We start from the raw sequence: 23,476 nt of genomic DNA on the forward strand, positions 1-23,476 counted from the left end.
CAGAGACCACCTAAAACAGTGCCCCGAGCAACTGCAGAGTCCAAGTGAAGATCAAGATGACCTTGAACCCGCAGTGGACAAGGAAGAAATGGTCAGCACCGTTCTCGGAGAGTTCCCCCGGTCCTGGACTCGGATAAACGATGCCATAGTGGTACCCGTCCTACACTTCCTTCAACCTACCCAGCAGCAGCCTACAGGAGAGCAGGAAGAACAAGAGGAACAAGCAGCCCCGGAGGCAGAAGAACCCATGGCAGTGAGCCTGCCATGCCTGCGGTAAGCCAAAGGACCCGCAGACAGCTGCCTGCCCTGCCTGTAAACACAGCTAGTAGCTGTACCCTAAATGCTAGTGGGGAAAGCCAGGTTAGACCACCACCAGACAGTGGGTTACGCAGGTCAACCCGGAGCACTAGGGGTCAAGTACCAGCTCGCTGGAAGATTTAAATGCTGTATATTGCGAATGTTTTATACTTGTTACCTGGTTATTAATATTATTTTCCCAGTTTTTCTAGATACAATGGACTGACAGGTTATGGACAGTGAATAACCGGAACTACCATGTAGATAGTTGCACTTGGTGCCCTCTTGCGAAGATGGCCACAGAAGAAAAACCTGTCCGGCGTGGCCTCCTTGTGGTCCAAAGTAGTTAGCTTTTACCTTGCCGCCACGCCCAAGGCCAGGAACTTGGGGTTTATAGGGACAGGTCCCCACACTGTGGAAAACTTCACCTTATTGGGTGATATGGACACCCGGTCACGGAAGCGCCGTGACTTTAAGGACAAAATGTGCTTGTAAATATGTTACGTTATTGTTTATACCCTGTTTGTTGTTGGCCAAAAAGGCTTAGTCCCGGAGTACTAAATTTTACTAGGGGGGAATGTGTCACCCCAGGCCTGGATGCCACAAATATTAAATCCTGTGTCTGAGAGCAGGAGGGAGGTTCCCTGGTCAGGGACCATTAGCATGCAGCACCTCCTGTCCCAGGCCAGTAGGGGGAGCAGGCTGCCCCTATAAAAGCTGGAACTGGGGCAGGGTTAGAGAGACCAGAACCCACTTCTGAAGTGACCAGAAGGGTTCCTTAGAGGAAGGGACAGGTCAGCAGCATCTGAGGAGTCCATGAGGCAGAGGAGGAACTGCAGGCCAGGGACAGAGGCGACGAGAGCCGGTCCTGGCTGAGAGAAGTACACAACCGGACATTGGGGTCCGAGGCTGTCAGGGTTGCAAGCCCAGCAGCAGAGAACCAACCCGCGAGGGATTTCAGGTCCCTTGGTCTAAGAAGCCTGGAGGCTCCGCCACACAGAGGGACCAGTACAGCAAGGAGAAGCAAAAGGTACCCAAGGCCCGAGTCGCAAGCCATACAGGCAAAGTACACGGCCAGCTCAGGGACGTGGGCTATTACACCACAAAAAGGGGGATAGTCAGCAAGAGCATAGAGAGAGAACGGTAGGCCTACACACTCACCCTGACCAGTGGGGCTCGCCCGAATGCTCTCAGATACCCAGGTCCACTCCTAACCGGTATTCCTGTTGGGTCACTAATAACATCTGCAATAAAGACCCTGGATTATTTGAAGCGGACTCTGAACTCTTACTATTGCGGCCTGCACTATCATCCCCAGCATTCACCTACACTGCCCTGAGGCTACACTCTTCCCATGGGGCGTTGTCCTACCCCTGTGCTGCACACCAACACCAGTCTCAGTGGTCTGCCTCGCAGCGGAGGTTATCTCTGACCGCAATTCACGGGCGGCGTAGTCGGACATTTCCCAAATCTATAAATAGACTGCCACAGCATTTGGTCTGACCACCCTGAGCCACGGGATCGGGTTGCCACTACTACCCTCAGCATCTCACAGAAGCCTGGTCCCGGGTGCCCCATGGCCCAGGGGGCGAGTCATATGCACTGAGTATCGCGGGTGCTCGAGTGACATGCTCGAGTCTCTGCCCCATATGCTTCACGGCCAAAAAAAACGTTGCTGGGATCGCCTGCCATGCACGAGCGATCCCCGCATGTTTTTTTTTGGGTGTCTAACAACCGTGAAACATGTGGGGCGGAGACTCGAGCATGTCATTCGAGCACCCGCGATACTTGGTGCATACCCGAGTACCCGATGCAAACTCAAGTAGCGAGCACTTGCGCTCAAGACTAATGACAACATATTCAATCTGTTGACCTAATGTTATCAAATTCTGTCGTACCTTTGGGTTCAAAATGTACACTATACCCCTTGATAAAATTCTTGAGGGGGTCTAGTTTCCAAAATGGGGTCACTTGTGGGGGGGGGTTCCACTATTTGGGCACATCAGGGGCTCCCGAAATGCGACATGGCGTCCGCTCTTGATTCTAGGCAATTTTGCGTTCAAAAAGTTACACAGTGCTCCTTACCTTCTGAACCCTGACGTGCGCCCAAACAGTGTATTGTCCCCACATATGGGGTAATGGCGTACTCAGGAGAAATTGCACAACAGTTTTTAGGTTCCATTTTCTCCTCTAACCCTTGTGAAACTAAAAAAATTGGGGCAAAAAGATCATTTTTGTGGAAAAAGTTAGATTTTTTTATTTTCACGGCTTCATGTTCTAAACTTCTGCGAAGCACCTGGGGGTTAAGGGTGCTCATCACACATCTAGATAAGTTCCCTCAGGGGTCTACAGTAGCTTCCAAAATGATGTCACTTGTGGGGGGTTTCCACTGTTTAGGTACATCATGGGCACATCTGCTAATTATTCAAGCAAATTTTACATTCAAAAAGTCAAATGGCGCTCTTTCCGTTCCGAACCCTGCCGTGCGCCCAAACAGTGGTTTTCCCCCACATATGGGGTATCGGCTTACTCAGGAGACATTGCACAACAAGTTGCATGGTGCAATTTCTCCTGTTACCCTTATGAAAATGCAAAACTGGGGGCTGAAAAACATTTTTGTGGGAAAAAAGTGAAAATTTTATTTTCACAGCTTCATGTTATAAACTTCTGTGACGCACCTGGGGGTTCAAGATGCTCACCACACATCTAGATAAGTTACCTGAGGGGTCTAGTTTCCAAAATGGTGTCACTTGTGGGGGGTTTCCACTGTTTAGGCACATCAGGGGCTCTCCAAACGCAACATGGCGTCCGCTAATTATTCAAGCAAATTTTACATTCAAAAAGTTAAATGACACTGCTTCCCTTCTGAGCCCTGCTGTGCGCCAAAACAGTGTTTTTTCCCCACGTATGGGGTATCTGCGTACTCAGGGGAAATTGCACAACAAATTTTGGGGTTCATTTTTTCCTGTTACCCCTGCAAAAATAAAAAAAATTGGGGTCTAAAGTAACATTTTTGGGAAAAAAGTTAAATGTTCATTTTTTTCTCCGCCATTCCAAAAATTCCTGTGAAGCACGTGAAGGGTTAATAAACTTCTTGAATGTGGTTTTGAGCACCTTGAGGGGTGCAGTTTTTAGAATGGTGTCATTTTTGGGTATTTTCTGTCATAAAGGCCCCTCAAAGTCACTTCAAATGTGATGTGGTCCCTAAAAAAATGTTTTTGTAAATTTTGTTGGAAAAATGAGAAATCGCTGATCAATTTTAACCCTTATAGCGCACTAATAAAAAAAAATTTGGGTTACAAAATTGTGCTGATGTAAAGTAGACATGTGGGAAAAGTTATTTATTAACTATTTTGTGTAACATATCTCTCTGATTTAACGGAATAAAAATTCAAATTTTGAAAATTGTGAAATTTTCACAATTTTCGCCAAATTTCCAATTTTTTCACAAATAAATGCAAGTGATATCGAAGAAATTTTACCACTATCATGAACTACAATATGTCACGAAAAAACAGTCTCAGAATCAGGGGGATCCGTTGAAGCGTTTCAGAGTAATTGCCTCATAAAGTGACAGTGGTCAGAATTGTAAAAATTGGCCTGGTCATTAACGTGCAAACCACCGTGGGGTGTAAAGGGGTTAAAAGAGTTTGGTTTTGGCCAGATAACTAGAACTGTGGTTTTGCAGTTTCACGGTTACAAATCTCTGTATTATCCACTTTTTTGCCCTTTTTCCTTAAAAAAAAAACAGTTTGAGTGTTTAAAAGATTCTGGTGTAGGCCAGAGAACTAGAACTGTGGTTTTCCTCTTCCACGGTTCTAACCTCCTTTTTATTACCCTTTTGCCATTGATAGTGCGAGTGTAAGCTATTTTACTTCATTTACAATGGGCAAGGCGCGTGGCAAGGGACGTGGAACTGGACGTTCTGTGGATGGTGCGTGCTGAGGACGGGGCCGTGGCCAAGGTGAAAATGTGCCACAACCAACAGCCATATCTTCTCGCTCCCAGTTTTTGACCGAATTACTAGGGAAGCACACAACAACACCACTATTGCGAACTGATCAGTGTGAACAGGTTATTAATTTGATAGCAGATAATACTTCCAGTCACCTGGGCACCACCACCTCCGGTCTGTCTTCCACACGGTCAAATCTTAGTAGCCGTGAGTCTCGACCGCATACTCCTCATCACCCTGATGCTCCTTTCTCCCAACATGCCGAGTGTCGTCAGACAGCAACTGATCCCACAGTTGGACACTCTGAAGAGCTGTTCACTGGTCCATTTCCATATTTGGGCCCCTCGCCTGCTCCGCTTGAAGTAGTGGAAGAGGAGATCCCATGTAGCGATGGCCAAATATTTTAACAGCCACGGCCACAGGAAGGCAACGCTGACAATTTGTCACAAGAGGTGGACGATGACGAGACACAATTGCCACGAAGTGAGGAGGAGGACCGTGGTGCGGAAGAGGAGGAGGTGGTGGATGATCTAGTAACTGACCCAACGTGGCAGGAGGACATACAGAGTGAGGCCAGCAGCACACAGGGGGAGGGAGGTGTGGCGCCCAGCTGCGCATGGTGCCACAGAACCCAGAAGGGTGCATGGATGGATTTCTCCACAAGAGGCCCTCACTACATGCAAACACCTCCACCTTCCACCTCATACCAGCAGAGGGAGCCCTGATAGGGATATATAAAGGGAAGGTGGAGGCAGGAAGTCTAGTTAGAGTTAGAAGTTCTGTCTAGTTGCAGTCAGAGTGAGAGTAGCACGCAGGCTGCTGTGTTAGGTAAGCTAGGCCTCCAGCAGTACTGAAGCCTAGTGAGGGCCCCGAGCGTGGCCGAAGGCGAGAGGAAGGAAGGAGTGATAAAGGGAGCAGAGGAGCATACCAGGCTCACCCCAGTATATTTACCGGACACCTGGTCCGAACCTACAGAGACCCTTTACACCCAGTAGGGCTAACCGGAATCCAGGAGGACTACAAGTTCCTGGCAAACCTGAAGCTAGACTCACAGGACCAGGAATCACGAAGGCCCCGACGTCCAGGGAGAGTGGTTACCAACCGGAGATCCTACCTCAGAGCAACAGGTTAAGTAAAAGCAGGACACATAAGCTAGGCCCAGTTGCAGGCTGGCCAGCGCTTACACAGAGACAGACACGGATCAGGAGGCCTTATACCCGCTCACTGGGGAGAAGTCCAAAAGTACGCCCTTCACCTGGAGTACCCTGGACCGTTTCTAACAGCTGTACCAGTAAAGGTAACGAAGCAAAACCCCTGCCTCTGTCCGTTACTCCTTCTGCGCCATTGTTCCCTACCTGCACCACAACGCTCAGCGCACCCACCATTCACCTATCTATACATACTGCCCTGAGGCCTGCTCCGCCTGTGGGGAACTGTACCATCTTTAGCTGCCTTGTCACCTGCCTCAGAGGACTGCTGCAGCGCTGGTGACCTTCACCAGACACCACAGGTGGCGTCACAAATTTCTCTGAACTTTTACTGGTAGTTGATACCCCTTTTGTGCACTGACCGCCCTGGGCCAGCCACCGTGATAACACCGGCGAATAGCCACAGGCCCCTGGGGGCGAGTCATCCCAACTGGCGTCATGAACAGGATTGCGTGCCCGTTGCCACCGGGTACTGTGCGCCTTTAAATCAAAAACTGTGTGTTTAACTGTTGTGAAGATCGCCGCCATTACTGTGTTGCCATACGGGAAGAAGGGCGTAACCGCGGGAAACTGAGAGGCGTACCTGCTGAAGCGCGCAAAGCCTCGGACACGCCCCACACCTCGACGTCAAACCAGGAAGCATCTGGTCCTGGAAGGAACCCAGGTGAGCTCTCTGACGTAGGACGCAAGCGACGCAAGGTCCTGAAGGAAGACCGTTACCTGCGGAGCTGCGGCCTACCGGAAGAAAAGGAAAGAAGGTAGGACACGGTTCACTAGGGGGAGGGCCCAACGATGTCCGAAGCCAAGCAGAACGCCAAAGTACCGGATAACGGTCCCGGCGTCCCACTTGCGCTCGGCGCTGAGCAGGCTGAAGCGGCCACTCCACCCGCAGGGCCTGTAACCCCTGTCATACCTATGGCACTGCCGTACATCCCTGGAGCGAAGTGGTTCCCGCAGTATAATGGAAAACTGGACACACTGTCCGGATTCAAGAGGAAGATATGCGGCATACTGGACATGTATTCTATGACTGGCAAGCAGAGAGCCGCTGTAGTGTTAGGACAATTGACTGGTGCCACTGAGCGAGAAGTTGAAACCTGGCCAGACGCAGACCAGGAATCAGTGTCCACCATCTTTAAAAGACTGCAAACAGCGTTTGAAAACCGCACTGAAACAGATCTCCGGATGAGGTTCTACCATTGTGTCCAGAAACCTGAGGACAGTATCCGGGACTATGCCTGGCACTTACAGGAGGCCCTGCGGTACCTGAAACAGGGTAGTCCAGCCAGCATTCATGATGAAAATAAAATGCTGACAGAACAATTCATCCAGGGGTTGAGGTCCCAAGAGGAGAGCAGAACTGTACGGTGGTGGGCCTTAGACCATCCAGATTCCACCTTTGACACCCTTAAGGACATGGCTATAAAGGGCCTGCAGCCCCTGGAAACAACAGACACTGCTATCCAGCGTTACCAGGGTGGGGCCACCCCCGTACCTGCAGCACCCACCACTCCTTCACTAACGGCCGAAACAAGGATGCAAACAGTGCCCCCCAGCGAGCTGGACAGCCTACGCTCTGAAGTGCGCCAGTTAAGTAAAACCCTGGCCACTGTCATGAGCACCCTGCAGCTACAGACGGAACCTGAGCTGGAAGGAAGGATCTTGCTAGCCGACAGCCTTGAGGATGTCCCTTGGATGAGAAGAAGAAGGAGGACAACGCCACCCCGTAGGAGGACAACACCACCCCGGGGGGGGACAACGCCAGTCCCGTGGAAGGACCAACGACCAACGTCGCCCTCCAGAAGGCTTCATCTGCTACCGCTGCCATAAAGCAGGCCACACCACGCGGAGGTGTCCTTTAAACGAGGAAACCCTGGGGCTGAGGGCCGACACCCAGGAGTAGACCAACAAGGCCCATCAAACTGGTACCGCCGGTTCGTGGGAGGAAGACCTTTCCTGTTCATTGTGCTGAACGGCATCGCGACCCCTGCCCTGCTGGACACAGGATCTCAGGTAACCATTATGCTTGATGTTCTCTACAAAAGGTTCTGGTCCATAGACGAACTGAGCCTGCCAGCTCCAAACCTTTCCGTGAATACCTCCAATGGCCTTCCCCTTAACCTAGTCGGGGTTAAGGATGTGGCAGTAAAGGTGGGAAGAGTGAAACTGAAGGACCAGGGACTAATTGTAGTAGAGACTAATCCTAATGATACAGACTTGTATATGGTACTTGGCACAAATATTGTTAGTAACTGTTTGGGAGAAGTGTTGTTCTTGTTCCAACAGATGGCTGACACCGCCAGACCAGGGCAGAGGAGGATGCTCCAGAAAAAGATCCGAGCCCTTATGTACCAGCAACAGGTAAAGCTATCAGGTGGTGAAATTGGTAATGTACGGGTGACAGACCCGATACCCATTGTGATTCCCCCGATGAGTGAGATGCTGATTTGGTGTAGAGCAGCAATAGGTCTCAGAGGATGGAGCTATCAGGCGGTAGAAGAGCCCCTTAGCTCGGAGCACAGACCTACACTCTTGACTGCCAGAGGGGTAGTGGATGTACGCAATGGGAGGGTGCCCGTACACCTCCTAAACTATGGGGAGGACGAGGTTAGATTACCACGCTACGCCACTGTTGCCAAACTGTACACAGTAGATAACAACTCCATACACACGGCGGAGTCCTTAGCCTCACCAGACAAAGTAGAGGATAATGACCCGGGAACCCAGGTGGAGGATTGGTGTCAACAGCTCCATGTTGGGACAGACACCACTCCTGCCCATCAGAAGCAGGGTGTACACCGGGTGGTTCAGGAATACGAACAGGTATTCAGTAAACACCCACTTGACTTTGGGAGGATTAAGGGAGTACAACACCATATACCCACAGGTGACCATCCACCCATCAAAGAACGTTACAGGCCTATACCACCAGCACACTACCAGAAAGCCAAGGAGATGTTGCACGACATGAAGAAGGCAGGGGTAGTAAGGGATAGTTGTAGTCCCTGGGCAGCTCCCCTAGTTCTAGTCAGGAAAAAGGACGGAAGCATGAGAATGTGTGTAGATTACAGACAAGTAAATCGTATTACACATAAAGATGCATACCCTTTACCACATATAGAGGAATCCCTGGCTGCCTTAAAGTCTGCAAATTACTTCTTCACCCTTGACCTCACTAGTGGGTACTGGCAAGTAGCTGTTGCTGAGGAGGATCGGGAGAAGACAGCCTTTACTACCCCGATGGGATTCTGCGAGTTCAACAGTATGCCGTTTGGACTCTGCAATGCCCCCGGAACGTTCCAGAGATTGATGGAGTGCTGCCTTGGTCACTGCAACTTCGAGACTGTACTACTATACCTGGATGACGTGATAGTATACTCCAAAACGTACGAGGACCACTTGAAGCACCTGGCAGAGGTATTTGAGTCACTGTCCCGATATGGGATGAAGCTGAAGCCCTCCAAGTGCCACCTGCTCAAGCGAAAGGTACAGTACCTGGGGCACATCGTCAGTCCAGAAGGAGTCACTGCTATCCAGAAATGGCTGGAGCCGAAGAGCCTCAAGGAGGTACGTCAGTTCCTGGGACTAGTTGGGTATTACCGGAAGTTTGTGAAGGACTACACCAAGAAGGCGGCACCTTTGCAAGATCTCCTGGAAGGACAGTCCGGGAGAGGCAGAAACCGCCCGTTCCAGTGGGGTAAGGAGCAAGGAGCAAGCTGAATGCTTTAAGGTGATGAAGGAGATCCTGACCGGTGAAGAGATCCTAGCCTACCCTGACTACAGCCAACCGTTCCTGCTGTACACAGATGCCAGCAACGAGGGATTAGGAGCTGTGCTAAGTCAGAAGCAGAATGGCCGAGAGAAGGTGATCGCCTATGCAAGCAGGAAGCTCCGCCCGACCGAGAGGTACCCAGAGAACTATAGCAGCTTCAAGTTGGAGTTCCTAGCCCTGGTCTGGGCCATCACCGAGCGGTTCAATCACTACCTAGCCTCCAGTAAGTTCACTGTCTACACGGATAACAACCCCTTGACTCATCTGGAAAGAGCCAAGTTAGTAGCCATGGAACAACGATGGATGGCTCGGCTGTCAAACTACCAATTCACCATTAAGTACTGGGCAGGCCGCATGAATGCCAACGCCGATGCCCTGTCCAGGAGGCCTCACCAGTCAGACACTGAAGAAGAAGTGGATGACCTGGAGGAGATTGAGCTACCTGCCTTTCACCGTAATGGAATGGTCCACGAGCAACGAGCCTCCAGGAGGCATCGCGGTAGGACGTTAAACCCTTTGCCTCACGACAGCTGGAAGGAGACCCAGGACAGTGACCCAGTTGTCAGCCATATTAAAGAACTGATAACCCAGGAAGGTTCCTCGATGGAGAAGGAAGCATCTCTACAAGCCAGGCAACTGTGGAATGAGAGAAGCCGGCTGTTCATCTATAGGGAGAAGCTGTGCCGAAGGTACGTCAACGCAAGGACCCATGAGATGGTGTGGCAGATCGTAGTGCCCAGGACGGACATCCAGATGGTGTTGGAGGCCTACCACGATCAGGCGGGGCACTTTGGCTGGAAGAAGCTAGAAACCCTGCTGAAAGGTCGATTTTATTGGGTAGGAATGCGCAGTTCCATTGAGAGGTGGTGCCGAGATTGTGGACCCTGTAGCCTCAGAAGAAAAGACTGCAGCAGCCAGAAGGCACCCCTTCAACCCATCAAGACAACTCGACCCTTGGAGATCATGGCCCTGGATCATGTCAAGCTGTCAACCAGCAGGTCAGGATATTCCTATGCCCTGACCATGGTGGATCACTACTCCCAGTTCTTGATGGTCACCCCCGTCAAGAATCCGACGGCTGAAACTGCGGTGAAGACGTTTCAGGTGTACTTCTGCAGGCCCCACGGATACCCGGAGCAGGTGCTGACAGATCAAGACTCAGCCATTGAGGCCGAATAGTTCAAGGAGTTCTGCCATCTGTACGGGTGTAAAAAGATCCGGACTACACCGTACCACCTACAAACCAACGGTCTCTGTGAAAAGATGAATAACATCATCATCGACCTGCTGAAGACCTTACCACTAGAGGAGAGAAATCAGTGGCCAGACCTACTACCTAACCTGGTGGATCTGTACAACCACATACCTGTGAGTTCCACCAATTGTACTCCAGCATATCTCATGCGAGCAAGACCCGGAAAGTTGCCCATGGACCTGGAGCTTGGTGTAGTAGAACCCGAAGCAGATATGTCCACTGAGGACTGGGACACGACCAGACAGGAGCAGTACAGGAGAGTACAGGCCTGTGTCGAAGACAGTCTGAATATGGAAAGAGACAAGCAGGAAGCCCACTACAATAAAAGTGTAACCCCAGAACCCTTCACACTAGGAGAAGTGGTGTTAAAGAGAAAAAGAAGAAACCATAAACTTGATGACCAGTGGGAGAGAGAACCCTACACTGTGTTAAAGTCAAGATTCGATAGCAGGAAGACCTGTCTAATAACCAAGGACGGAGGAAGAACGACTGCAACGGTATCAAGAGACCACCTGAAGTTGTGCCCAGGTCTGCTAAAGCCCCAGGAGGAAGTGACTCTCACCGTACCGGAGGAGCCTGATGAAGAAGTAATCCACACTGAATTAGGAGATTTCCCACCAGATTGGCCCCAAATAGGAGGAGCAGTGATAATACCTGTGATCTCCTTCTTCCAACAGCCAGAAGCCCCTTCACAGCAAGTAGAACCTGTAAGTGCCCCAGAAGAGTCTGCTCAAGAAGAATCCCAGGAAGAAGGATCCCCGGCTAGAGCAGAGCAAGAAGGCCCAGGCAATGGTACACTTGCCAGTCCCGCAGAGAGGTCAAGGCAGTCCTGTAGCCCCTCCACACCTAGTACTGACAGATTGGGAGGTAGTGCAAATACCAGTACCACACGCATCCCAGTACTACGCAAATCAACATGTAGCATGCTAGGTCAGACCCCTGTCAGGTATAGAGAGTAAAATAGAAATTCTGACTGTATAAATAGTTGCCCCTGGGGTATGTTATTTGTGTGTAATTTTCGTGTATTAAATTATTGATATGTGTTTTTGCCTTGCTAACCCTGCTGCGCATAGTGCCACAGAAACCAGAAGGGTGCATGGATGGATTTCTCCACAAGAGGCCCTCACTACATGCAAACACCTCCACCTTCTACCTCATGCCAGCAGAGGGAGCCCTGATAGGGATATATAAAGGGAAGGTGGAGCCAGGCAGTCTAGTTAGAGTTAGTAGTTCAGTCTAGTTGCAGTCAGAGTGAGAGCAGCATGCAGGCTGCTGTGTGAGGCAAGCTAGGCCTCCAGCAGTACTGAAGCCTAGTGAGGGCCCCGAGCGTGGCCGAAGGCGAGAGGAAGGAAGGAGTGATAAAGGGGGCAGAGGAGCATACCAGGCTCACCCCAGTATATTTACCAGACACCGGGTCCGAGCCTAAAGGGACCCTTTACACCCAGTAGGGCTAACCGGAATCCCAGGAGGACTACAAGTCCCTGGCAAACCTGAAGCTAGACTCACAGGACCAGGAACCACGAAGGCCCCGACGTCCAGGGAGAGTGGTTACCAACCGGATGTCAGGACTGCGAATATTTTTAATTACATTTTGGCCATTTTTGCCCTCTTTCAAGATGGTGTCTTTTGTCTCATGTGCACCTTGTCTTCCTGCTTTATAGCTCAACCTCAGCCTCTAATCAGTGCTAGAGTATTCAGCCTGTGACCTGTTCCTGGTGGTTTCCTAGTTTCCTGCTCTGCCCTGCAGACTTGTGTGGATCTTCTATTACCTGCTCTCAGAGATTCTGCTGCATTCAGTTATTACCTGTATTCCTCCTTCTCCTGGCTGCTCCTGCTGCTACCTCTGAGCCTCAGTCTTCACCTGCATTCTGCTAACAAGTAAGCTGGTTTCTGCTCTGACTCACCTGCATTAGATAGCTGCAGAACACGGGACTGTGCTGCACTATCAGGGACTTCCTACCCAGGCCTCCCTGGATTATCTGATATATATATTGTATGGACTTCCTTGCATGGACTTGATAAAGACTTCCTTGTTTTCTAGCATCCTCTAGTGTGAACTGTGCTTTACAGATTGCTTTGCTGATTGCATTTAGAGCATGGGACTGTGCTGAATTATCTGGGACTTCCTACCAAGGCCTCCCTGGATTATCAAATATATATTGTTTGGACTCCCTTGCATCTATATATATATTTGTGTATGGACTTGATAAAGACTTCCTTGTTTTCTAACATCCTCTAGTGTAAACTACGCTTTATAGACTGCTCTGCTGATTGCATTTTCCCCTGAGTGTTTATGGACTTTAATTTTTCGTTTGCACTTGTTTGAAACACCGTGTGTTTATAATATACACTTTGACACCTGTAAGCTGTGTTCTGTTGTATCTTTGTTCCACGCAAAAAGACTCCTGTGGTATCCATTATAATTATTACACCGGAGGTCCTACCTCAGAGCAACAGGTTAAGTAAAAGCAGGACACATAAGCTAGGCCCAGTTGCAGGCTGGCCAGGGCTTACACAGAGACAGACACGGATCAGGAGGCCTTATACCCGCTCACTGGGGAGAAGTCCAAAAGTGCGCCCTTCACCTGGAGTACCCTGGACCGTATCTAACAGCTGTACCAGTAAAGGTAACGATGCAAAACCCCTGTCTCTGTCCGTTACTCCTGCTGGGCCATCGTTCCCTACCTGCACCACAACGCTCAGCGCACCCACCATTCACCTATCTATACATACTGCCCTGAGGCCTGCTCCGCCTGTGGGGAGCTGTACCATCTTTAGCTGCCTTGTCACCTGCCTCAGAGGACTGCTGCAGCGCTGGTGACCTTCACCAGACACCACAGGTGGCGTCACAAATTTCTCTGAATTTTTACTGGTAGTTGATAACCCTTTTGTGCACTGACCGCCCTGGGCCAGCCACCGTGATAACCCCAGCGAATAGCCACAGGCCCCTGGGGGCGAGACAGAGGCAGAGTACCCCAACAGGCAGGAAGAAGCAGTGTGGTGGCCGCAGACAGAATGCGGGCAACCGTTCCCCGTAACACGAACACGAGGGACGTTGCCAGTACAACCGGTACATCTTCCAGAGTCTGGAATTTTTTTTAAAGACTCTGCTGATAACCCCAAAAAGGCCATTTGTACCACCTGCCAGGCCAGCATCAGCAGGGGTGACAAAACTACCAGCCTGACCACCACCAGCATGATCAGGCACATGTCAGCAAAGCACCTGACTTTGTGGGGCGAACCCCAGGGTCCACGACCAGTGTCAGCGGGTGTCACCACTGCTTCTTCCGCTGTTGTGCGTGTAAGAGAACCCACTGTTGTGCGTGCAAGGCAATCCCCTGTCCATACTGCATGCAAAGATGCCCCCTCCTCTCAGTCTTCACTAGTTATGGCAATTTCTCAAGAAACCGCATCAACGTTCACGTCCCACCGCAGCGTTCAATTGTCCATATCCCAGACCTTTGAACGAAAGCACAAATTCGCAGCCAACGCCCCACAGGCCACAGTCCTAAATTCGCACATTTCACGACTGCTTGCGTTGGAAATGCTGCCTTTTAGGCTGGTGGAGACAGAATCCTTCCGCAACCTTATGGCGGTGGCCGTCCCTCGGTACTCGGTCCCCAGCCGACACTATTTTGCCTGGTGTGCCATCCCCGCACTACACAAGCACGTGTCCCAAAACATCTGCCGTGCCCTCAACAACGCAGTTACTGGGAGAGTCCACCTGACAACGGACACGTGGACAAGTGCTTGTGGCCAGGGACAGTACATCTCCCTGACAGCACACTGGGTAAACATAGTGGAAGCCGGGACCCAGTCGGACCTTGGGACAGAACACATCCTCCCCACACCGAGGATTGCGGGCCCTATGTCAGTCAGAGTTTCCCCCACAGTGTACAGCTCCTGCGCATCATCCTCCTCCTCCTCCTCATGTTCAGCCTCCATCTCAGATATCACCACATCAGTTACAAGCTGGAAGCACTGCAGTACTGCCTCAGCCAAGCGGCAACAGGCTGTGCTGAAACTCATAAGCTTAGGTGATAAACCTGCTTGTGAGTTGTGGACAGCTGTGAAAGAGCAGGCAGATCGGTGGCTGAGACAGCTGAACCTACATCCAGGCATGCTCGTGTGTGACAATGGCAGTAACCTGGTGGCGGCTCTGAGGCGAGGCGAGATCACACATGTACCATGCCTAGCTCATGTGCTTAACCTCGTGGTTCAGCGGTTTCTTAAATCGTACCCAGAGTTGCCAGATCTGCTCGTCAAAGTACGCCGCCTGTCAGATCATTTTCGGAAGTCAGCTACAGGTTCCGCCGCCCTTGCTGTTCTTGCAGCAGCGTTTGCAGCTTCTGGCACACTGACTGGTGTGCGATGTCCCCACACGTTGGAACTCTACCCTCCACATGTTGCAAAGGATTTGTGAGCAGAAGAGAGCAGTTGTGGAGTACCAGCTGCAACAAGGCCGTCGATATTCAGGTCAGACTCCACACATAAGACCTCAGGAGTGGACCAGGATGTCTGACATATGTACCATCCTGACAAACTTTGAGGAGTCCACCAAGATGGTGAGTGGTGATGACGCCACCATTAGCATCAGCATCCCACTTGTCTGTCTTTTGCAACGCTCTCTGCAGAGAATTAAAGAGGAGGCATTGCAGCCAGAGTATGATGAGATGGATCAAGAAGCCGTAGCGGGCGATTACACACAGCCCAGCCTCATCTCATCCCAACGTGCATTGGGGGACAATGAGGGAGAGGAGGAGGAAGAACAGGAGCAGGTGTCATGCGCTGTAGACGGTAGTACCTGTACAACTGTCATACCGTCGGTTCAGCGTGGGTGGCCTGAGGACAGGGGGGAGGAGGAAGAGGAGGAGGAGGAAGAGAGCAGGGTCAGTCTTCATCTTGGTGAGGACACGGAAGTCTTGCCCGTTACCAGTCTGGCACGCATCGCTGATTTTATGTTACGCTGCCTTAACCGTGACCCTCGCGTTGTCAAAATGTTGGGTGACAGTCATTACTGGTTGGTGACACTTTTAGACCCCTGCTACAAGGAGAACTTTCACTCTCTTATTCCTGAGGTGGAGAGGTCTACAAAAATGGGGCAGTACCAAAAGGCCCTTGCTGCAGAACTGTTAAAAAAATTCCCATCTGAACACGCTAGCGGCAGAGGTCACAGTTCGTCGCCCAACCAAGGCGTACAGGCGAGAGAGATGCAACTCCAATCCAGCAGAGGCAGGGGAACACTGTCAACGTTCTGGGACAGTTTTCTGAGACCCGCCCAGCTTACAGGCCCTGAGGCGTGGGGTACTCTCACAAGGATTGGAAAGTTTCAAAAGATGGTGAGGGAGTACCTTGACGACCGTACCAGCGTCCTCCGTGATTCCTCTGTGCCTTTTAATTATTGGGTATTCAAGCTGGACACTTGGAATGAACTCGCTCTGTATGCCTTGGAGGTCCTGGCCTGCCTGTAGCGCCGGCGTCCCTGCCCTCTGCTAGGCAGGGACGCTGTTCCCCTCACCCCTCTGCTCCGAGCCCGGCGTCCTCCTCCCGCTCTGCTGGCAGCGCGCGCTCCTTCCCGGCCACTGTACTTAGGGCGCGCGCGCGCTCCCTCCCTCTTAAAGGGGCCGCGTGCGCCGTCCTAAGGAGTCCCCGGCCAATGGCCGGAGGACTTCACCATATATAAGGCACCTCCTCCAAAATGGAGGTGCCCGAGCAATGTTGTTGCACTGTTCACTACTCTGCTTCAGCCCTCAGGTCCCGTTGCCAGTTACCTGCCAGTTACCTGCCAGAATCCTGCCAGTTTGCTGTCTGTTTCCTGCCTGACATTCCTCCTACCTGCTTGCTAGCCTGAGGTCCGACGGTCTGCCTTCCTACTCCTGTCAGTCTGTCTATGGACCAGCTTGCCCGCTCACCTGGGAGCGCACATCTGCTACCTGCCTGCTAGCCTACCTGGAGGCTCCGCCGTCACGTGCTGTGACCACCTGCCATTCCAGAGACTCCTGCCCGCTCACCTGGGAGCGCTCATCTGCTGCCTGTCTGTTGGCCTACCTGGAGGCTCCGCCGTCACGTGCTGTGACCACCTGCCATTCCAGAGACTCCTGCCCGCTCACCTGGGAGCGCTCATCTGCTGCCTGTCTGTTGGCCTACCTGGAGGCTCCGCCGTCACATGCTGTGACCACCCGTTTATCCAGAGACTCTCGCTTGCTCACCTGGGAGCACACATCTACCATCTGCCTGCTAGCCTACCTGGAGGCTCAGCCATCACAGGTCGTACCTACCCTTTACCCAGAGACTGCCCCGGTCACTTGCCGTGACCTTCTGCCCGTTCATCCAGAGACTGCCCCGGTCACTTGCCGTGACCTCCTGCCCGTTCATCCAGAGACTGCCCCGGTCACTTGCTGTGACTGCTTGCCCGTCTTCCCTGGTCGCCACCCGCTCCCTTACAAGGACCGCCCCCTTGTATAGTAGCTCAGAGGTTCCGCCTCCCAGACCCGTTACACTGCCCTGCCACTAGCATGTTATCGGAGCGTGTTTTTAGTGTCGCTGGGGGAATTATAACTGATAAGCGCACTCTCCTGTCAACTGACAATGCTGACAAGCCGACCCTTATCAAAATGAACAAGGGCTGCATTGGGCCAGACTTCTCATCACCACCAAAAGACAGCAGAGTAACATAAAGTCAAATCCACTGTGTTATTTCGGGAGGTGTATTTGTGGCGCCCCTGAGGGTTCGGTCGCCACAGAGTTATTGCATCTCACCCAGAGATGTAGTACCTCACTCTCAGGTAAGGAAGGAGTATGGCTCAGGACCCTAACACCTGCATTCACAACACCACATTTCCGGGGGACAGGACGAGATTGCTCCTACGGGAGAGCACAGTCCCTGGTCCCTGGCTGGAGTGAGGGGAACCACCTAGAGAGGGGGAACTATGTAGTGGATGGGTGGAGGACGTAGATCCTGGGAGCACTTCAGTAGGAGCTATAAAAGTAAGGAACCATCTTGGTTCAGAGTCAGTCAGTGTGTGGAGTTCTAGTCAGACAGACTGAGGAGAAGTCAGGGGGCAGAGGCTCTGTATGAGCTCTGCTCCACAGGCGGGCCAAGTCAGGAGGCCTGAGCCTGAGAGAGAGGAGAGGGAGCAGGACAGCTACAGGAATGAGGAGAGAAGGGACCCTAGGGGTACAGGCCGTGTAGAAGGCCACCCGTACGCCCGTTGCAACCAGGAGGTAGAGGGGTCAGGCCAGAACAGGGAACCGGGTCCCTTAACTAGTAGAGAAACCACAAAGGCTCAGCTAGAAACTGGAGGCTGCAGGATTTCAAGTACTGCAGGCCACAAGTCTACACCAGTGACACTAAGAAGGTAGCCACATAGGACCCAGGGGACGGAACATACGTCGCCCGCCAAGGCCCGAGGGTACCGGACAGAAGTGGCGCTGGGTGTGAGGTGCAGGAAGAGGCCAGAGGAAGGTACACAGAATGGGGTCCTGATAAGTGCTCTGGAAAAACCTGAAGGTGGACTGAACCCCTCACTGAGTATGCACAGCACGACGGGGGAAGATTGCTTGGTACCTGTAATCTGAACTACAACAACAGTGAGTAAAGACCCTGGGACTGCACTATCTTGTGTCTGTGTTCTTTGCGGCGCCAGCACTCACAGCACTAGAACGCCCTGCACAATCACCACCATCATCCAGTCGCGCTGTCCTGAAGCTACAATCTTCCTGTGGGGAGTTACATCACCTTGCTGCACATACCACCAGCTTCAGTGGTCCGCAGCGGCGGTTCCCAATAACCGCATTCCACAGGTGGCGCAGTCGGACTATATATAACCTATGCACATAGACTACCCTGGTTTGACCGCCCTGGGTCACGGACCGGGTCGCTGCCACGGTGACTACAACCCCCAGCATCTACAAGGCCCGACTCCGGGTATCCCCACGGCTCAGGGGGCGCGTCATATTCCATGCACCGCTTCACACCCACACATGGGTATACGCTTCCTCATTTCAGCTGTTTTTTGCTCTTCTCCTTATCCTCAGCCTTCACCACCACTATACCACCAGGGTGACCGTGGTCCATGTTGCCAGCATTGCAAGTTCCTCCATCCTAATTTTTGGCAGCTTTTGCTTGGAAGACATAGGCAAAGACTATGGGAGACCCACTCCCCAATAATGGGAATAATGTTTTTAATATGCTGTACTGCATGGCTCTTGTAAGGGGAATTGCAAGTTCCTCCATCCTAATTTTTGGCAGCTTTTGCTTGGAAGGCATAGGCAAAGACTATGGGAGACCCACTCCCCATTAATGGGAATAATGTTTTTAATATGCTGTACTGCATGGCTCTTGTAAGGGGAATTGCAAGTTCCTCCATCCTAATTTTTGGCAGCTTTTGCTTGGAAGGCATAGGCAAAGACTATGGGAGACCCACTCCCATATAATGGGAATAATGTTTTTAATATGCTGTACTGCATGGCTCTTGTAAGGGGCATTAAAATCGTCTTGTTAAGCTACTGTGACCTCCACGTCTCTTCCAAGGGTCATTGATATTGTCTTTTTATTCCACTGGGACCACCACGTCTCTTCCAAGGGGCATTGATATTGTCTTTTTATGCCACTGTGACCTCCATGTCTCTTCCAAGGGGCATAAAAACCATCTTGTTAAGCTACTGTGACCTCCAGGTCTCTTCCAAAGGGCATTAAAACCGTCTTGTTAAACCACTCTGAACTCCACGTCTCTTCCAAGGGGCATTAAAATCGTCTTGTTAAGCTACTGTGACCTCCACGTCTCTTCCAAGGGTCATTGATATTGTCTTTTTATTCCACTGGGACCTCCACGTCTCTTCCAAGGGGCATTGATATTGTCTTTTTATTCCACTGTGACCTCCACGTCTCTTCCAAGGGGCATTAAAACCGTCTTGTTAAACCACTTTGAACTCCACGTCTCTTCCAAGGGGCATTAAAATCGTCTTGTTAAGCTACTGTGACCTCCACGTCTCTTCCAAGGGTCATTGATATTGTCTTTTTATTCCACTGGGACCTCCACCACTCTTCCAAGGGGCATTGAAATTGTCTTTTTATTTCACTGGGACCTCCACGTCTCTTCCAAGGGGCATTGATATTATCTTTTTATTCTACTGTGACCTCCATGTCTCTTCCAAGGGGCATTAAAACCGTCTTGTTAAACCACTCTGAACTTCACGTCTCTTCCAAGGGGCATTAAAACCGTCTTGTTAAACCACTCTGAACTTCACGTCTCTTCCAAGGGGCATTGAAATGTTGTTTTTAATGACCTCTGTCCTCCACGACTCTTCCAACGGGCATTGCATTTCCTCCTAATTTTAGTCAGGTTTTGCTTTTCAATGCGTAGGCGAACACTAAGGGAGACCCACTCCCCAATAATGGGTAGAAGGTTTTTAGTACGCTGTAATCCACGTCTGTTTCAAGGGGCATTGCAGTTCCTCATAAGTTTTGGAAAGCCTTCCATTCACTGCTTAGGCCAACAGTGTACAGGAGACCCAGGTGCTATAAATGGAAAAAAAGGTTCAGTTAAGGCCCTCTGACCTCCGTGTCACTTCCAAGGGGTATTAGAGTGCCTTGAAATTTTTGGTAGGCATTGCACTCACTGTATGCCCCATAACTATGTAGCCAAACTGCTCCTTTTGGTACAGAAACATATCCTACAAGACATGTGTGGTTGACTGTCCTGATATTGATGTGAATGGTCCCTGTTCCCCCTGCCCTTTCTCCTTTGCCACCACCTCATCCATCAATCATCACCTGAAGCTTTGTTTTAACGGGAGTCATAGAACTGGGATAGTAGCAGGAAAACATCCAGCAATCCTCGAGGAGGTAGGATATGCGTCAAAACGCTGACCACCTCAGGCCTAGCCGCTACTACATACATGCGCTTGCATTCCAAGGAACAGAAAGCTAAGGAGATGGATCGCCTCATGATCATGAATAATTTACTCGTTGTGTAGGAGGCCGACCACTGCTGCTGTCTACCTTCTGAACTTTGTGTTGAAGCCTGATTGACCCAGGACCCGCAATCCTCTATGTCTGGAGGACGTGTTGCATCCCAGTGTCCAACTGTGTCCCAGCTTCCACAATATTAACCCAGTGTGAAGGCGTCAGTGAGATGGACCATCCCTGGCCACATTCACTTGTCCACATGTTTGTGGTTAGGCTGTCCTTCCCACTAAATGCACTGGGGAAGGCACAGGTAATGTTTTGGTATGCGTGCTTGTGTATAAGGCGCACCGGGACAAATAGGGGCGGCTGGGGACCGAGTATGGACACCCGGCCGCCCCCTGGCGGCTGGGGACCAAGCGTGGACACCCGGCCGCCGGGCGGCTGGGGACTGAGTATGGATACCAGGCCGCCAACGCAGCCTTGACGTGGTGGCCAGATTCCGCCTCCACATGCCTAAAAGGTCCAATTTCAAGTGCAAGCAAGCAAGCAGTATGGTATTGCAGCCTGGGGGTGGGCTGGTGGCAGGCTGCATACTTGCGCTTGCATTGCAAGGAATGGGGGAGGTACAATTGAACACTGCCCTTGGACAAGGACTTGAACGGGGATAGTTGCAAGTCTGCAAAGACAGGTGCAGGGCGGGAGGCATCTTCGCATGTGCCATGAACAGGGGGTTGGCGTGCACACACTACAGTGGAATAGGCTGTCCTTCCCACTAAATGCACTGGGGAGGGCACAGGTAATGTTTTGGTATGCGCGCTTGTGTATAAGGCGCACCGGGACAAATAGGGGCGGCTGGGGACCGAGTACGGACACCCGGCAGCCCCCTGGCGGCTGGGGACCGAGTGTGGACACCCGGCCGCTGGGCGGCTGGGGACTGAGTATGGATACCAGGCCGCCGACGCAGCCATGACATGGTGGCCGGCGTCTGCCTCCACAAGCCTAAAAGGCCTCATTTCAAGTGCAAGCAAGCTAGCAGTATGGTACTGCAGCCTGGGGGTGGGTGGGTGGCAGGCTGCACACTTATGCTTGCATTCCAAGAATACAAAGCAGATGCTAACTTCTATGATCATCATCATGCTCCTCACTTGGCACTCTCAACTCCGCTGATGGAGAAGCCAGGGCCCACCGCAGGAGTCTCTGGTTGTCTGGTGGGCTCGTCCAATGCTGCTCTAAAGCAGGCCAGACTAAGAAAAGTGTGGGGAAGCATCCTGGGACAAATAGTGGCGGCTGGGGACTGAGTATGGAGACCACGCCGCCGCCGCAGCCATGAGGTAGTGGCTAGCTTCGACCTCCTCCAAACTAAAAGGCCCCATTTCAAGTGCAAGCTAGCAGTATGGTATTGCAGCCTGGGGGTGGGTGGGTGGCAGGCTGCACACTTACGCTTGCATTCCAAGAAAACAAAGCAGATGCTAACTTCTATCATCATCATCATGCTCCTCACCTTGGCACTCTCAATTCCCCTGATGGAGAAGCCAGGGCCCACCAGAGGAGTCTCTGGTTGTCTGGTGGGCTCGTCCAATGCTGCCCTAAAGCAGGCCAGGCTAAGAAAAGTGTGGGGAAGGTTCCCGGGACAAAAAGTGGCGACTGGGGACTGAGTATGGAGCCATGAGGTAGTGGCCAGCTTCGGCCTCCTCGAAACTAAAAGGCCACATTTCAAGTGCAAGCTAGCAGTATAGTATTGCAGCCTGCGGGTGGGTGGGTGGTTGGCTGCATATTTACTCTTGCATTGCAAGGAATGGGGGAGGTACAATTGAACACTGCCCTGGGACAAGGACTTGCACGGGGATAGTTGCAAGTCTGCATCTTCTGATGCGGCAAGGATCACTTCTGATGGGCACACTTTTAGGCAGTGACCTGGGTGTCAGAGATGCTTCCAGGGGTCTTCCCCATGCTGTTCCCATGTATTTTCAGCACTGTATGCATGTGCCACACAGCACATGGCCAGATAAGGTTGTAAAATGTTAAAATGACATTACCTGGTGAATGCATTTGTCACGGTTGAAAGCAATACAAAAGTGCAAAAACGCATAAAAAATGCTACTTGTGAACATAGCCCAAGGTGTGGAGGAGTATTTTTGTTTTTGGTTATTTATTTTACCTTATACACAAGTCTTTACCCTGGAAAGGATGTTCCTTAACATATTTCACAGGAAAACAGTTTCAGTTTTGTTTTTGAACGTTTTATTGTGAGCCCGTAAAAGTGGCTTAATAGCTCTGACCACGTTGTTGACAGCAGTGACCTGGGGGTCAGAAATGCTTCCTAGGGAGATCCCCATGCTGTCCGCATGTCATTTGAGCACTGTCACTATCATTTTGGGCACTTTTTAGGCTTTCTACAGACTGCCGGGAGTGCCGCCGCAAAAATGCTCGGGTCTCCCATAGACTAACATTGGGCTCGTTGCTCGGGTCGAGCACCTGAGCATCACGGTGAGCTCAGCCCGAGATTTGAGCTGCCGAGAATTTTAGTGCTTGCTCAACACTATTCCTAAACACTGACTTTGTTATCCTTAAGCCACTTTGTTACCATTTTGGCAGTATACTTAGAGTCATTGTCCATTTGGAAGACCCATTTCATCCCAAGCTTTAACTTCCTGGCTGATGTCTTGAGATGTTGCTTCAGTATTGCCACATAATCTTTTTTTCTCATGATGCCATCTAATATGTGAAGTGCACCAGTCCCTCCTGCAGCAAAACAACCGCACAACTTGATGCTGCCACCCCCGTGTTTCACAGTTTGGATGGTGTTTTTAGGTTTCCAAGCTTCTCCCTTTTTCCTTCAAACATAATGATGGTCATTATGCCCAAAAAGTTCAATTTTAGGTTCATCAGACCACAGGACATATCTCCAAAAATTAAGTTAGTCGTTACTGTGTGCATTTGCAAGCATTAATCTGTCTTTTTTATGTTTCTTTTGGAGTAATGGCTTATTTCTGGAAAAATGGCATTTCAACCCATGCTGATATAGTACTTGTTTCACTGTGGCTATTGACACCCTCTTACCAGCTTCCGCCATCATCTT

This window comes from Phyllobates terribilis, unplaced genomic scaffold (assembly GCF_046119375.1).
Source record: "Phyllobates terribilis strain yellow unplaced genomic scaffold, ASM4611937v1 Scaffold_11__3_contigs__length_659146591, whole genome shotgun sequence".
NCBI lineage: Eukaryota > Metazoa > Chordata > Amphibia > Anura > Dendrobatidae > Phyllobates > Phyllobates terribilis.